The sequence below is a fragment of the Pempheris klunzingeri genome, chromosome 6 (assembly GCF_042242105.1).
Source record: "Pempheris klunzingeri isolate RE-2024b chromosome 6, fPemKlu1.hap1, whole genome shotgun sequence".
Taxonomy (NCBI): domain Eukaryota; kingdom Metazoa; phylum Chordata; class Actinopteri; order Acropomatiformes; family Pempheridae; genus Pempheris; species Pempheris klunzingeri.
This window is the reverse complement of record NC_092017.1, coordinates 2,583,920-2,598,875: the sequence shown is the minus strand read 5'-3', so window position 1 is coordinate 2,598,875 and position 14,956 is coordinate 2,583,920. Positions and strand designations below refer to the sequence as shown.

The 14,956-nt window shown below is 42.7% G+C and overlaps 1 long non-coding RNA gene across 1 annotated transcript; it reads right to left on the bottom strand.

Moving 5' to 3' along the window:
- Positions 1 to 11,457: 11,457 nt before the first annotated feature.
- Positions 11,458 to 12,890, bottom strand: LOC139203142 (uncharacterized). The gene is made up of 3 exons (XR_011584373.1): positions 12,760 to 12,890; positions 12,322 to 12,463; positions 11,458 to 11,935 (listed from the first exon to the last, which is right to left on the bottom strand). It is a non-coding gene; the product is annotated as an uncharacterized lncRNA (long non-coding RNA).
- Between the last annotated feature and the right edge of the window lie 2,066 nt (positions 12,891 to 14,956).

Below are 14,956 nucleotides of genomic sequence, written 5' to 3'. Positions count from 1 at the left end.
TGGAGGAGGCTGGAGAGCTCACACACAGGACCGTTAGGAATCAAAGCAGTTGAAAGCCAGGGAGCCACGAGCAATTCTAGTCAGAAACGTCCATGTCAACCTCCTGCTCTACTTTGGGGTGTATCTCATCCGGGGAAGAGTTCCACATCATTGTCAGTGTGGTCTGACAGCTCAGGGAACAGGAGGGTGGTTCCTCATGGGCCATGCTTCTTGATGATGTGGAAGACCAGGACAGGTCTGGGTGGCGCCAATGGAACTCCCTGATGAGTGAGGCATCCAGGATGTGTTGAGCTGGAACTCAGGACCCAGGCCACACTCTTACCAACCTACCAAGTATTGGAGGCCCCTCCTGTGACGAGTGCCCCTCTCCCCACTCAGCGACACACCCTCTGAGAAACTGACTCTGGTAATTGGAAGCTCCATAGTTGAATAGAAATGTGACGCTAACGACGCCAGCGACCATAGTGAAGTGTATTCCTGGGGCTAGAGCGGGAGACATTGAATCACATTCCTAATTTCACTGTACCACAATGACAATAAAGGCTATTCTACATTGAAACTGCTGGCAAAGGCTAAAAGTAGATATGGTACGATTCTGGTACGATTACGCCAATCGGAGGTCACAAAAGTTAATGTGGAGTCTGTGTACAATTTTACTAAAACAATGTCGGACTCCGTAGTTTTCTCTGGTATACATGATGACATGTATAGCTGCATGTCATCGTTCAACCGCTGGCTGTCGAGGTGGTGCCCAGCAAACTTGTGAGCTTCACAGACAATTGGCAGTCTTTCTGGGGAAGACCTGGTCTGATTAGAAGAGACGGAATCCATCCCACTTTGGAAGGAGCTGCTCTCTTATCTAGAAATATGGCTGAGTTTATTAGTCCAAAAACTTGACGGCCTCATGTCTCTTTAATGTCTGTTACTAACTTGGTATCTTCCCCGGAGCCTTTCTGTGCTTTTCTTATCCCTCAGGTTCCTGTGGATCCTGGTCCTGGTTCTCCTGCTGTGGTTCTCTGGTTCTTGTGGATCCTGGTCCTGGTTCTCCTGCTGTGGTTCTCTGGCTTCATGAATCACTGCTGCAGATCGTCAGCCACCAACACTTTTCATGTTATTATTATTAATATATTAACTATTGTCATGTTTTTCAATATTACCATAATGGTAATTATTAGTCACATTCCTATTGTCAGTACTATAGTTGCTATTAGTCTCTCTCTCTCTCTCTCTCTCTCTCTCTCTCTGGAAAACGTCTTGAGATAACGCTGTTATGAATTGGTGCTATATAAATAAAGATCGATCGATTGATTGATTGATTGTATGGTCGATGGAGGTAGAGAAGTTGCCTTGGCTTTAATGAAGACTTCTCTTTAATCATTGTCCTCAGCTGACACCCCCATGCGGTCAGGCGGGGGACTGGGGTTGGGAGATGACTGGGGAGCATCAGCTTGTCTGAGGCAGGTTTGGTGGCAGGATGAACCATCCCAGCATCTGCCTGCCCCTGCTGCCTCTCCTGGTGCCGTGCTTACTTGCATCCATCTATCCAGGATGCCAGTTTGCTCAGCGCAACTAGAGAGGAGAGGAGATAGTAGGAAACCAAGTCATCCTTGGTGTAGTCTCCCAGACCCAGAAGAAAGGCGTTGCACCATGCTGAAGGCCTCATGGATGCCACACCGAATACTTTGCGGCGCTCCGTGGCAAAATGCTTGGAAAGAGGAGTAGGCAAGCGTCTAGCGTTCCCACTCAGCAGTTCCCCACAGGTGAGCTCTGCCATTTAAGTGGTTAATGGCGAACGCCACTCTGGTTTCCTAGGAGGCAAAAGTCTAGGGCTGCAGGGCAAAGAGAATGGAGCTAGTGCAGCTAGCCCCTCTGCCTGGTTAGCAGCAGCCTGTTGAATGTCGGCCGCTGTAGAGGTCAACCAAGCCAGGTGGGAAATCAAAGCAGCTGAAAGCCAGGGAACCAGCATCCAGCAGGGACAGGGACAGAACTCGTAGTAAGAGACAGAAGGCTGAGGTGATTACCGGGACAGAGATGAGACAGGCTGGGTCGGCAACATGTGATATGATAAATACTGAGAGGAGGGTTAACTAGAAGACGGACTGTGACTCAGTCATGATGATAACTGATCGAAAGCCTCATGTAATAATTACACATGGGCACATGCACACATATTGGATTTTTATTTGAAACTTTTTACTGTTAGCTTCAACATTGTAGTGTGAAAGACAACTTCAAAACAAATCTCTTCCCCATCAGTGCCTTGGCAGCACAACAGATTGACAATCCCTGTAATATCACACTCAGAAATAGGCCTACGTATGTCACTATGAGAGATTAAACAGAAAATTGGGCAAAGCCACTATTGACGGAGACATTATTGTCAATCATTGTAGGAAATGTTGAATATTATGGTGTTGTTAGTATAAAGTAAGCTCACTGTAAAGTTACTGCCGTACAAAGGCAAAAAGTATATTTGATCAAAATTGAGTATTAACCTGTATCTGAATCACTGTTTTATTATATAAAGAAATATTATGTATTTGTAAAGATAAATATTATTTCATAATGTTTCTGTGAAATCAGCGTTTAAGTTTGCAGTAACTTTAAACCGAGGTGTCTGCCTTGGTAGCCTGTGTGCTGTAGGACTCCTAGTTAGACAGCTAAAGTAACAGGGAAGTTAGCTTGTGAGATGGTAGTGTCTATCCTTAGTTAAAACTAAAGCTGGGTTTAGTTAATGATTTTCCCTGAATTCCCTGAAATGAAGGAACCCTGAAAACACTGAAAAGCGAATGGGTTTTTAAGTTGAAAAGGTGTGTTGACTTTCTATTAACAGCATGAAGCAGTAACAAAACGTTAACAGGGAAAACAGGACCAGAAGAGGAAACAAGACTTCTTAAACAGAGGAAGTTCTGTCTCTAATATAAGCCTGCTTTTAATAAAGGCCTGGCAGTCCAATAAACTATCTGAGGAAACTATTTGCTTCCTTAAAAGAAAACACAGTATTGCAATATATGGTTTAAATTTTGTAGCTTGGGTCAGTGGTTCTTTGATTGGTTGTCATGCCAGTGTTGTTGTTAGGTAGGTACATCTCAGAATTTTATATCAATCTATCTTATATCGATATATGGAGGGCAGCACAGTGGCACAAGGGTAAGCATTGTTGCCTCACAGAAAGAAGGTTCCAGGTTTGAATGTGATGTTAAAATGCGGTTTGCAGTTTGACCCTGGGGCCTATCTGTCTGGAGGTTGCATGTTCCCCCTGTATTTGCATGGGTTCTCTCTGGGTACTTCGGCTTCCTCCCACAGTCCAAGGAGCAGTTTAGGTTAATTGATGGTTCTAAATTGCATGTAGGTGTGAATGGCTGTCTGTCTCTATGTGTTGGCCCTGTGACTGACTGGCGACCAGTCCAGGGTGTACCCCGCCTCTCACCCGATGTCAGCTAGGATTGCCCCCCCACGACCTTAAGCAGTATAGACGATGGATGGATGGATGGATGGATGGAGTGATATAAATTAAACACATTCATTAATCAAAATATTGAGGTCAAGATCCCTAAAACAGATTTAGAACTCTAAAGAAGTTAAGAGTAAAAGGTAAAACTCACCATCCACCATGTCTTGGCAGTGACATCATAACACAGTTGCCACTTCACCAAGCTGTCTGGCTCATTGCATCCTCTCTGTGTAGCTGATGTTGCCATGACAACAGAGGGAAGCTGTCGAAATGTCAAACAACCATAGCTTTGGAGAAAAAACAGTATTCATGGTAAAACCAAGAGACAAGAGGGCTTTTGTAGAAATATGGTATTGTATGTATTGTATGTATATATATATATATATATATATATATATATATATATATATATATATATATATATATATATATATATATATGTATATATATATACACACATATAAAGTTATCTGCTCACAGAAGTGTTAACCACAGTGGTTATACAAAACAAACCTTCGAACAAAAAGCCATTCTGACTTTCACAATTCCACTATGAGTTTGCACTTCTAGCACTCAGCCTCTTACCTGCCACTCTACGTTGCGGTCCTCCTGTCTCCCACAGCCTCCCACAGTAAATCCTCTGCACACCAGAAGAATCTTTGTGTCAGACAGCAGTTAATATTCACTGAGATGGATCAATTTCAGATCGAGTAAAACTCAATTCGCTGCTTTTGTTAAGTAGGCCTCCTCTGATAATGCCAGCATATGGCTCTGTAACACTGTCTGTCAGTCCATAATAGATCCCAGTGCTGTTTCTTCAGGTCCTCTCAGCACCTGTTCAAGTCCAACAGTGCCTTAACATAGGAACGCCTTGTTAAAAAAGTCCAATGGAGCTCCAGTCCCTGTGTATTATTTAGAGTAGAAATAAGCACCAGCCCGCCAGCCACCCCCTTTCTTGATTCCACTGAGTGGGCTGTCACTCTGAAGAGGCGGATTAGGAACTAGGAGATACACACATGGGCAGACACACACACACACACACACATCAAATGCTTCTTACCAGCTGTCTAAACACACACACACACACATACAAATATACAACATATTGTTCCAAAAGAGTTTTATCATTTATGGTTAAAGCACAAATAACAGATAGCGTCTGTCTGTCCACGGTGACTCAGTGCCCGTTTTGAAATAATGGCATTGACCTTTCTCTGTTTGTGCCTCGCTAGCTCTCGTTCCCTCTTTCTATCTTTCTCACTCCCTCTGAACTAAAAGGGTTCTGCAGGGGACCTCAAATGGTTCTGTGACGTTGGACAATAAAGGAAACTTCCATGGTGCCATTGAGAGCAAGGGGAGAGAGCTAGCCTAGCTCTGTCCAGAGTTCAAAAATACACCTACCGACATCTCTAAAACTCACCACTTACCATTTTATTATATCATATTGTATCTGGTGTATTTAATCCATACACAAACAGAAATATATAGCTATAACATTTTGTGGTATTAGGAGGCATTATGCGTTGGAACTATTTCTTAATAAACACCGTGTCCTGGCTGTCCATGGTCACCGGCTGTAGACCGGTCCAGGTCCCAAGCATCTAAAATGTGGACAGTTCAGAGTCAGCTCGAGGCTTTATGATATAGTGTGTCCTCCGCTAATCTACAGTGGTTCAATGTATTCGAGACATTAAACGTCTGGGTGACGCAACATGTTGGCCAAATATTACAAAATATTATCAAACCAACTTTTCCTTAACAAAACCATTACTTTCAAAAAAATTAATTCAGCTTTGACTTCTGGTTTGAACCAGGACACGAATGGTGGCCTCCTGGGTCACAGTCCTATGTTTGACCCATCTAACCAACTTCTCTGTGTCACCGAACTTCAGCTTTGGGTGACAACAGCCTCCTGAGCTTACTGGTGGGCTTAGTCTGCCTCGTCTAGCCCGTATGTTTGGGACAGATGTGTGATGATAACACTTTTCCATAACCTGACAGCAGTCCAATTAGGTGATAATTAGATCTGACACTTTCAGTGTACAGTCACAGTTGCATTAAAATAGTATTCATATAACTTGCTTAACTTACAAGCTTAACATGTACGGGCATTTTGTTCAACAAGTTATGGATTATGCGTCATGTGTGAGATAGTTGTCCAGCATTTCTTTCGGTCTCCTTACCTTTATCTCCTTATAGTAGGTTAATGGCTGCTCTGTGCACATAACAGGACAGAGACACTCCATGTCAGCAAAGTGAGAAAAGACTAGCCTCCAGGCAGTGTAAGAAGCAGTGTAAGTTTGGAATAATTGTGCACAAAATGGGATCTTGTCACATGGAGAGATGGCAAGAAAATGTTGGCTGGTGAAAACACGACAAGCGGCGTCTCCATCTGGTCGTCATAAACATGAGTGAACACAGCACCAATCAGTGGCCATGTTCAGTTTATTCAAAATTAATTATTACGTTTTTAGCTGCAGTTGCTGAAATGAAATCTGAGGATTGGTCTCGCAAATGTTATTTAGCTTCATTCCGTTTAGATTATGAACACAGGATCTCATCCGTGCAAGACAGATTGAAGGAGAAAATGATGACTGGTGGGTTATTTTTGACGATGTTGTCCACCATGTGGCATTCTCCGTTTACTATGTCCTTGCGGATTTGAACGCTTCAGAGATACAGGCATGTACCCAGCAACAACATCACCAGTGAACTGCATGAGATCTAGAAGGCACAGAGAAACTAAGCTGACTTGGCAATAAAGGCATCAGATCCAAAAACACTGATATGGGTCGTTTCAGTATTCCACAAGGAATAGTTACATCTTAGTTAGGAGCTCTTTGTAAACGCTGTTACCCTCGGGAAGGAACCCTTGTGAAGAGGATCGGTGGTTCTTCAGGGTGTGGTGACAGTGTGGTCAGGTTAGCATCTATGTCAGCCCACAGAGCAGGAGCCTTACAGCTGAGGGCTTGAGGTCTCTGGATCAGACCAACCACAGCCCACTGTGGAGAAGGTCAGGACTCCTCCACCAAATGTCACACTGCTGTTTTAAGCTCGCCTTTAACTGGCATCATTATTTATGGTAGAGTTGCTCTTTATTGTTCTTTTCAGTGCACTTTTACAAAATATTCAGGGCTACAGGGGAGGAATGGACTGAAACTTAAACTTAATGTTTAGTGTTGTAAAACAGCCCTTCTCCCACACACACACACATGCACAGAAACAAAAACACAATCTTGTAATTAGTAGTCCAATCAGTCAACTCATGGCTCCCACCCCCTCAGTTAATGAGCCAATTAACCTCCCTCAGAGGTGTAAACATCCAGCCAATCAGGTTTAAACACAACAGCCCTGAGCCAATCGCCAGAAGAAGTCCAGAAGAACAACAGGACTTAAAGAGAGAAAATTACAGGACAGAACACACACACACACACATATATACAGTATAACCACACACACACACACATAAACAGAACAGCCTTCTCTCCACCTTGTGGCTTCAAAATCCACGGTAGTTGCTCTGTCAATGCACAGCCTTTATCCAGTGCTGCTGCTCCTCTTACACAGTGTGTTCCATAACAACTGCCTGCTGATATCTGTTTAAGAGTTTAATGGGAAGAGCACACTTTTGTCAGCAGTTTGTTAAGATTACCAGACTTACTGTATATTTGGTTTAGTATCATTGAAGAGAGACTGAAAAAACTGCAGCACAGTCGGTAAGCATGAGTCTTGATGCGGACTGGAGCAGCCAACTTTAGCCGGTGCAGGAGCAGAGGAGCAGTGATGTGAGGACTTGGGTAGATTCAGCATCACAACAGTGATAACACACAGGATAAAATACCAAACATGTGGAAACTGGTAGATTCTGACACAGAAGAATTACTTCTGCCTGTTGTTGCAAAGTAATTTACTGTATAAACATACAGATGGCCATCATGATGGACATCGGCCATCTTGTCTGCACCAGAATAAAAAGGATTATTTTAGCTTGATAACAGCGTGTTAGCCAAAATTATTAGTGATCCTTGTCACTAACTCACCCTGTAAGAATAATGGTTCCATTTCACCAGTGAGCTGATTGGTCTGGTTGTGCTCTGGAGCAGATCAGCCATACAGGAAAGCACTGTGGTCCACTCCAAAGTAGTGCGTTCTTTTAATTAGAGAAATGGTAAAGGTGAGCAGTACTGTGGATGATTAACTGAACACTACGTGCCTTCATTTCTACTGAACTGTAAAACTGCGTTTAACAGATTAGTGGTTGGGCCTCTTAAAGCCTAGCTTGTAACATCATTTACCTGTGGTGTGTCCTGTTTTACTTTGAAATGCTACATTTCTATTTGTTTCAGTTCCTGCCCTCTCCTTTAACATCTCCTTTATTCCCTTTCCAGATTGTCTTTGCTCAACCTTATGTGTTCATCACCTTCCAGCATTACTCCCAGAGTTTGTCTGTTTGGGTTTTGGATATTGCTGGCTCCCTGCCTGGATTTGTTTGCTTGCTTGTAAATGGTAAATGGTCTGTATTTGTAGAGCACCTTTGTAGTTATTTCAACCACTCAAAGCACTTTACATCACATCCTCATTCACCCATTCACACATCATTCATACAGGAGGGATCTAATTTGGAGGAGACTATTCTTTCACACTCATTCACACACTGAAGCTGCTTCAGGAGCAAGTTAGGGTTCAGTGTCTTGCTCAAGGACACTTCGACATGTTGACCCATAAGAGCTGGGGATCGAACCCCCGACCTTCTGATTGAGGGACGACCCACTGTACCACTGAGTCACTGAGATGTGACTGATTACCTGTGTGTGGCTGCTTGGCTATTCAGTAAACACCATTACCTCTGTCAGAGTCTGTCTCTTCACTGGAGATATAGCTGGTTTCTATTTCTACACTTTGAAAGCACCATAATGGACAAGGAACAGCTGATTGGCTACCACTTCATTTCACCGGAAAAACCTCAATAATGAGGCAGCTGGCTGGATTGAGACTGTCAGAGAACTGATATCAGTAATAATAACCCTCTGCTGTGGACTGGGTCATGTCATTTCCAGTGAATCACAATATAAAATGTGTGCTTTAAGTTTAAAAAGCACAAAGGTGGCAAGAGAGTCAACACTCGCCATCTTTTACTGCAGCGGTTGCGTCTCCAGTGATCAGCTGGTATGTACATGCTCTGGTTCCACGGTGACAACACCAGATGTGACAGAGAGCCTCCAGTGTGACGTCGTGCCACGCAGCCGTGCTGTTAGGACAGTGTTACTTTTACCCAAACTCACTCCGGAATCATTTCCTCTCTGTGCATGTGTATGCATACATGTAAATAAATAACTCTAAAGTTTTTAGTTTCTGTTTGATCCTGATTCAATTTATTCAATTCAATTCAATCGGTATAGACATTATGTGCTGTGTGTGTGTAGCATGAAGGACCTACAATTTTAGCATTTCGTTGAGCAACATTTGTCTTGACAAATGACAACTTGATAAGGCAACGGCTATACATCAGCCTATACAATGGCTAAACATTTGATATACAGATAGACATGTGTGTGATATTTGTCACAGCCTTATCGTGAAAATGTATACATGGCACTTGTCTTCTAGTTAAGTGTGTGAGCCTAGAATCACTGCAGACTAGATGTTGCTAGCTTTAATTACAGTTGAGTATTGTTGTAACTTGCACGATATCATTATGGTGGCCCTGATACACAGGGTACACACACATTATGTGTCTCAAATGCTGCTTGAGGTAGAGGCTTCTAAGGAATACACCAGAAATGTGAGAGAGCCCGAGCTATGAACCACTGGGTTCACGGATGTTTTATGCACTGAAGCTTAAGTTATGGACTGAAAGAAAGACTGACACTCAGAGAAATGTTATGGACTGATTATTCTCTTGCAAATCAAAACATTTGAATGCTACTTGAATGATGAACTGAACGCTGCGTCTTCATTGCTGCTGAGCTTTTCTCGATGGTTGCTGTGGCACTAACTCTGGCACCAAAGAGATCCAGCTTTGTGATACTGCAGTCAGATCCAAGCCCCCAAAAACTGACTAACCCACTAATTTCACTTCAGCTTCACTGTGATAGGAATCGCTGGACGGCTATAGCTGTATGACAGCGTACAGTGTGGACGCACCTGCAAATATCCCTTTGGTCTGTCTAGATGGTACCATTATCCTTGAAGACACAGCTAACAGCACACTGTGTTCCCAGGCCTTGTAATTACAGCTCAGCTTAATTTGCTTTATCTATCATTCCCCTGCCAGGACTCAGCCGCTGTCAAACAAACACACCAACATGCCCCTGCAGCCGGGGGGGAAAATGAGTATTTCCTCAAAGGAATCATAACCATTGCTGTAAGCAGGCCACCTTGAGAATAACTTCCCACTCAACTCATCAAAAACACAAGACCTCATCATAAGTTTCAGGCACAGCTCCCTCCCCCAGAACCGCCATATGCAGTTCTGGAGAACACATAACTACATGCATGTCCGACTCCTAATACTTTCAAATGGAGCATCAATACTGACCACATCACCAAAGAGACTAAGACAGAGAGTAAATCAAAGCCCTCTGCTTCACTTCCACACAGCCATCACTGACAGCGCACTCTCTCATCATCTGCTACAGCAGGTCGGACAGTCACACACACCAAAAATTGCTGCGCATTGTCAATACATCATCCAGGAGTATTGCCCCCCCCCCTATCAGTTGAATCACTTTCAAAAGAGCAAAAAGAAAGATTCTCTGACCCTCTCACCCTGCTCTCCTATCTCTGTTAAATCATTATCATTACAGTGCTCAGCTACACTGTGGCAGAGTGGGCTCACTTATTTATACAACTTTGATCATTTCTATATATATAATAGCAATTCCATCTTGAAAAAACAAATCTCCAAATGTCTCTACTACTTATGTTCACACCTCCCACAAATGTGCTGCAGTAAATGGTCTGTGTTTGCAAAGTCATTTGGACACATCATTCATCCAGGAGGAACCTAAGATGGAGACACTGAAGCTTCAGGAGCGAGTTGGGGTTCAGTGACGGACGACCTCCTCTGCCTCCGAGCCACAGACTCACTCAGCAGTCCAGCCTTAGTGGGTATAAAAAAACCTTCTCCTTCTTCTTCAGACATGCAGGTGACAGAGCCATTCTTGTACTGTTCAGCCCATCAACACATCAACACGACCCAGACCGTCCACTCTACCACCACTATTCACACTACCCATGTACAGGATGGTCCGTTTCAGTAGGAGCTTTGTTGCTGCAGCTATACGACTCCTAAATCCATAGCCTCCTTTTAAGTTACATGAAATCCAGTCTGTGGTGTGTTTGAGTGTTTGAGTCTCAATCTAGTTTGTGTCTGTTGTGTGACCCCTGCAATCTAACTGACAGTGGTAAATGGACTGTACTTCTATGGCCCCTTTCCATCGTTTTTCAACCACTCACTTTGACACTACATTCACACACCATTCATTCAGGAGGAACCTAATTAGAGCGCATAAGGCTCATCATTCACACACGTATTCACACTCAAAGACTGCTATCTGTCCGTCTGGGCAGCTTTGGCCCAATGAAAGGAAAAACTCAAATCAGAAACTACATTGTTGAAATGAGGCTAATAGACAAGCTACTGTAAATTCTGTTGCTGATGACTGTAAAATGCAGTGCAAAGCAAGACTGTGGACTTTGAATTAAGATGAACTGCTGCTCCCTTAGTCGAGGATGACCCATCGCACTCAGTACACAGCTCTGTAAGTGGAGCAGCAGTGATGTAAGTCATTATATAACTCCTACAGTGTGCAGTATTTGAATTCTGTTGTTTTTCTGTGTCATGGCTTCCTCTAGTGGTGACAGAAAACTAGAGCAGTAAATGTAGAGGACAGGGTGGAAGCAGTGAAACATTCAAAGGCTCCATTTTATGATTGTACCATTCCACATATTTACTTGTCTTGTGTAAAATGTAGATACATTTCCACAACGAGCCTGACAGAATTAGAATCCCTGGAATCTGCTATATCAGCTAGAATTTACAGTGAACTTCTGTGGGTTTGCCAACAGCGGTTCATATGCATGCATCCACAGAGTGCAGAAATCAATAGGTTCCATTTTCCATAAGCACTGGGATTTGCTCTGTTTGCTTTATTCCAGCTATTTCTGAACATCTACATTTAGACAGAACAGTTGGATTTCTGTATTTTGTGGCTCTAAAAGAAACAAAAAGATCAACAGAGAAAAAGACAGATGTATGAGGCCACAACAGACACACCAGACATTGTTAATGACTCATTAAACTCAACATGACAGCTTTTTCTCTACAAAAGTGAATTTAATGCGGTCATATAGTTCAGTGAAGGAGCCCTAATAGACCTGTCAGGAGTGAGCAGGTGACTCTACAGACTGGTCTGTTTAGTATCATCTCCATCCATCTCTAAAGCCTTGTTGTCATAACCCGGTGCCTCTCCTTCCTCTCTGCAATGCAAGACGGACAAATAGGTTAGTTATTTACTTTTCACTTGGTAGTGGTGCGTGTAAATCTCTACTGGATGTGGTGGTGTTTACCGTGGAGAGAACTTTACTATGATCACTTACTAAACAAAACAGATACGCTCTGCCATTTTTAGAGTCTTTATAAGTCAGTTCGCCCCACGGTGTCCTTAGTTTCACCACACAGTTCACTGGTAATGCAACCGAGGCAGCCTTCTGTGCTGTAGTGAACTTTTACTTGCTTACTTATTCACTGTTACTATGGTTACTTACAATTTAAGATGCTGATTATGTATATAGTAGAAAGTAATAGGGTCCATTCAGTATATTTAAATACTGAAGTGCAATTTGGGTGTGTGCGTGCAGCTGACCTCTTCTTCCTCAGTAGTCTGTGAATGATCAGGATGGTGAAGATGATGAAGAGGAAACCAACTACAGCTGTCAGACCCACCAGCCAGGGCTGAAGAGTCACTGACTGAGATCCTGCCGTCACTCGCATGCCAGTCCGCACGCCTGGACACACACACACACACACACACACACATACATACACACACAGCTGAGATTTTGAGAATTTTGAGTCTGAGATGTTGGAAGACAAAATTATAGAATTCACACAAAATGTCACAATGTTTTGAGACAATACTCTTTTTTCACTGGCACTAATGCACCATGGTAGGTTATCAGAAGGAGTGCATTTCAGGTTGGGCTCATATAGAATGCTTTGTCTATCATTGTTCTAACACTTATTATAACTTATTATTCCATATTTACAAAGCGAAACACGGAGCAGAATAGAAATGTTTTACCTTTGTTAGCTAAACAGCTGGTGGCAGACAGCAGCACACACAAGACGAGAAAAGACAGATCCATCCTGAATACGACAGACCAAGTGGACTCGACACAATCCACCACCATCGGACCTTCGCTATCACTCACGCCTAACTCTAATTGTGGTTAAAGTCCACAGTCCCCGGAAAGATTGTCACAACACTCTGGGTGTTATCTGATGTGCTACTCATTAGCAACGTTCAGCCAGTTCCATCATGCTAAGTAAGCATGAAGGTAAATCCAAGAGTTCACAAGTTGTGATTGTCTGATTTTCGATAAATTACCAAGTCAAACATCCCAGACGAGGACCACATGGTCTGACAAAATAATAACTCACACCACCACACTCACGGGCTGCATACGCTTTCATCAGCCTCGTGCTTATTCCCCTCAGTGGTGGAATGTAACTGTGTACATTTACTCATGTACTGTACACATTTGAGGTATTTGTACTTACAGCATACTTGAGTGAGCTACATCCATTTAATGCAACTTCATGTTTCTCCTCCACGACATCACAGATGGAATTATTGTACTTTTTACTCCACCACATTTGCCTTGTGGCTTTAGATACTTTTCATATTACAGTTTCTCAGCCCCTCTCTGTCCTTTGAAGACCATGTATCCCTGAAGGTGGTGATTCTGAATGTTTACAATAAATTGATATCACTGTCACAAAGCTGATTCAAGAACTACCCACCAGTATATAAACCACTTCAAACTACCTTAAACTACAGCAGTAAAATGCAAAATACACATTAACATTGCAGCTAGAGAATGTCATTTCTGAAGAAATTGCGGTGCGCATGCTGACTGCTGAAAGTTAACCCACGGGCGAATGGTCCTGATCATGAAGAACCCCCACAAGAGCACAATTCCATCCAACTACCTGCCAATTAGCTGCCTCTGTACAATATGGAAGCTCCTGTCAGGCATCATAGCGGCTAAGATGAGTAGGCACATGGCCCAATGCATGAGCAAGGCCCAGAAAGGAATTGGTATTCCCCTATCTACTAGGGGAGCCAAGCACCAGCTACTGGTCGATAGAGCAGTCACCCAAGTCTATCAAAAGGATTTCATGACCACAAAAGGCTGAGCGACAGGCATAATGACTGAATAAAGAAATTAATATGTCATTACATGCACCAAAGTAATATTAAAAACGTCTATAGGTTTGAATGCATTTATAACTGTGGCATAAATTGATATTTGTTTTAATTTGCTTGATGATTGCATTATTTTCAGCTAGACCAGCTAAGCAGCTCAGTTTATTGTTTATACAGGAGATAAATGATTCAATATCTGATTACAGTTTCTGGGAGAGCCGGTGGGGAGACAGTATTTGGATGTCTTATGGTAGTAATAAGTCAGCAGGTATTGTCATGATGACAGGGAAGTTTAATGGTTGTGTATGGAAGAGTAAAGCTCATGTTTTAAGCAGGTGGTTAATTTTAAGTTGCAGAGTTAAAGGACATCCAAAAATCAAATTTAAAAAAATGTACGCAATAGAGGCTGGGAGGCTACGGCCAACTATGTCTCAAGGGCTTATTCCTTTAATACCAAGGTTAGATATGGTTTAATTGATCACTGAAAAATGGCGGCCTCTAACTTTAATTAACAATGATGCTGAATTGTTTGCACTTATATTTGTTCAGAGATCAAAACTGTGCCTTAATTCAAGTATTGATGATGTCAGTCTGGTTTTATGCATGGAAGATATATGTAATAACATTGGCCTAATTTTGGATTTGATCGAATCAATCAGTGAATTCATTGATGACAATAGCTATACTTTATTTTTAGATTACTGTAAGGCCTACTGTAAGACACTGTGAAGTAGTTTTTTCAATTCAATTCAATTCAATTTATTTTGTATAGCCCAATATCACAACAGAGTGTCTCACAGTGCTTTACAAAGTTCACTGAAATAAACAAGTGTAAGCGAACAAACAATCTAATAAAGAGTCCAGCAGTCGATGAGGCCAATGGATCAGTCCGGTGGATCAGTCCGAGGCATCACCTGCCCTTTATGACCCTCCTTCTTCGGGAAGGAAAAACTCCAAAAACCCAGTGGGAAAAGAGAAACCTCCAGGAGCACCACAATGAAGGAGAGATCCAGCTCCCAAGGACGGACAGGCTGTAGCCTTGGACAGACGCACATCCATTGGCTGATGG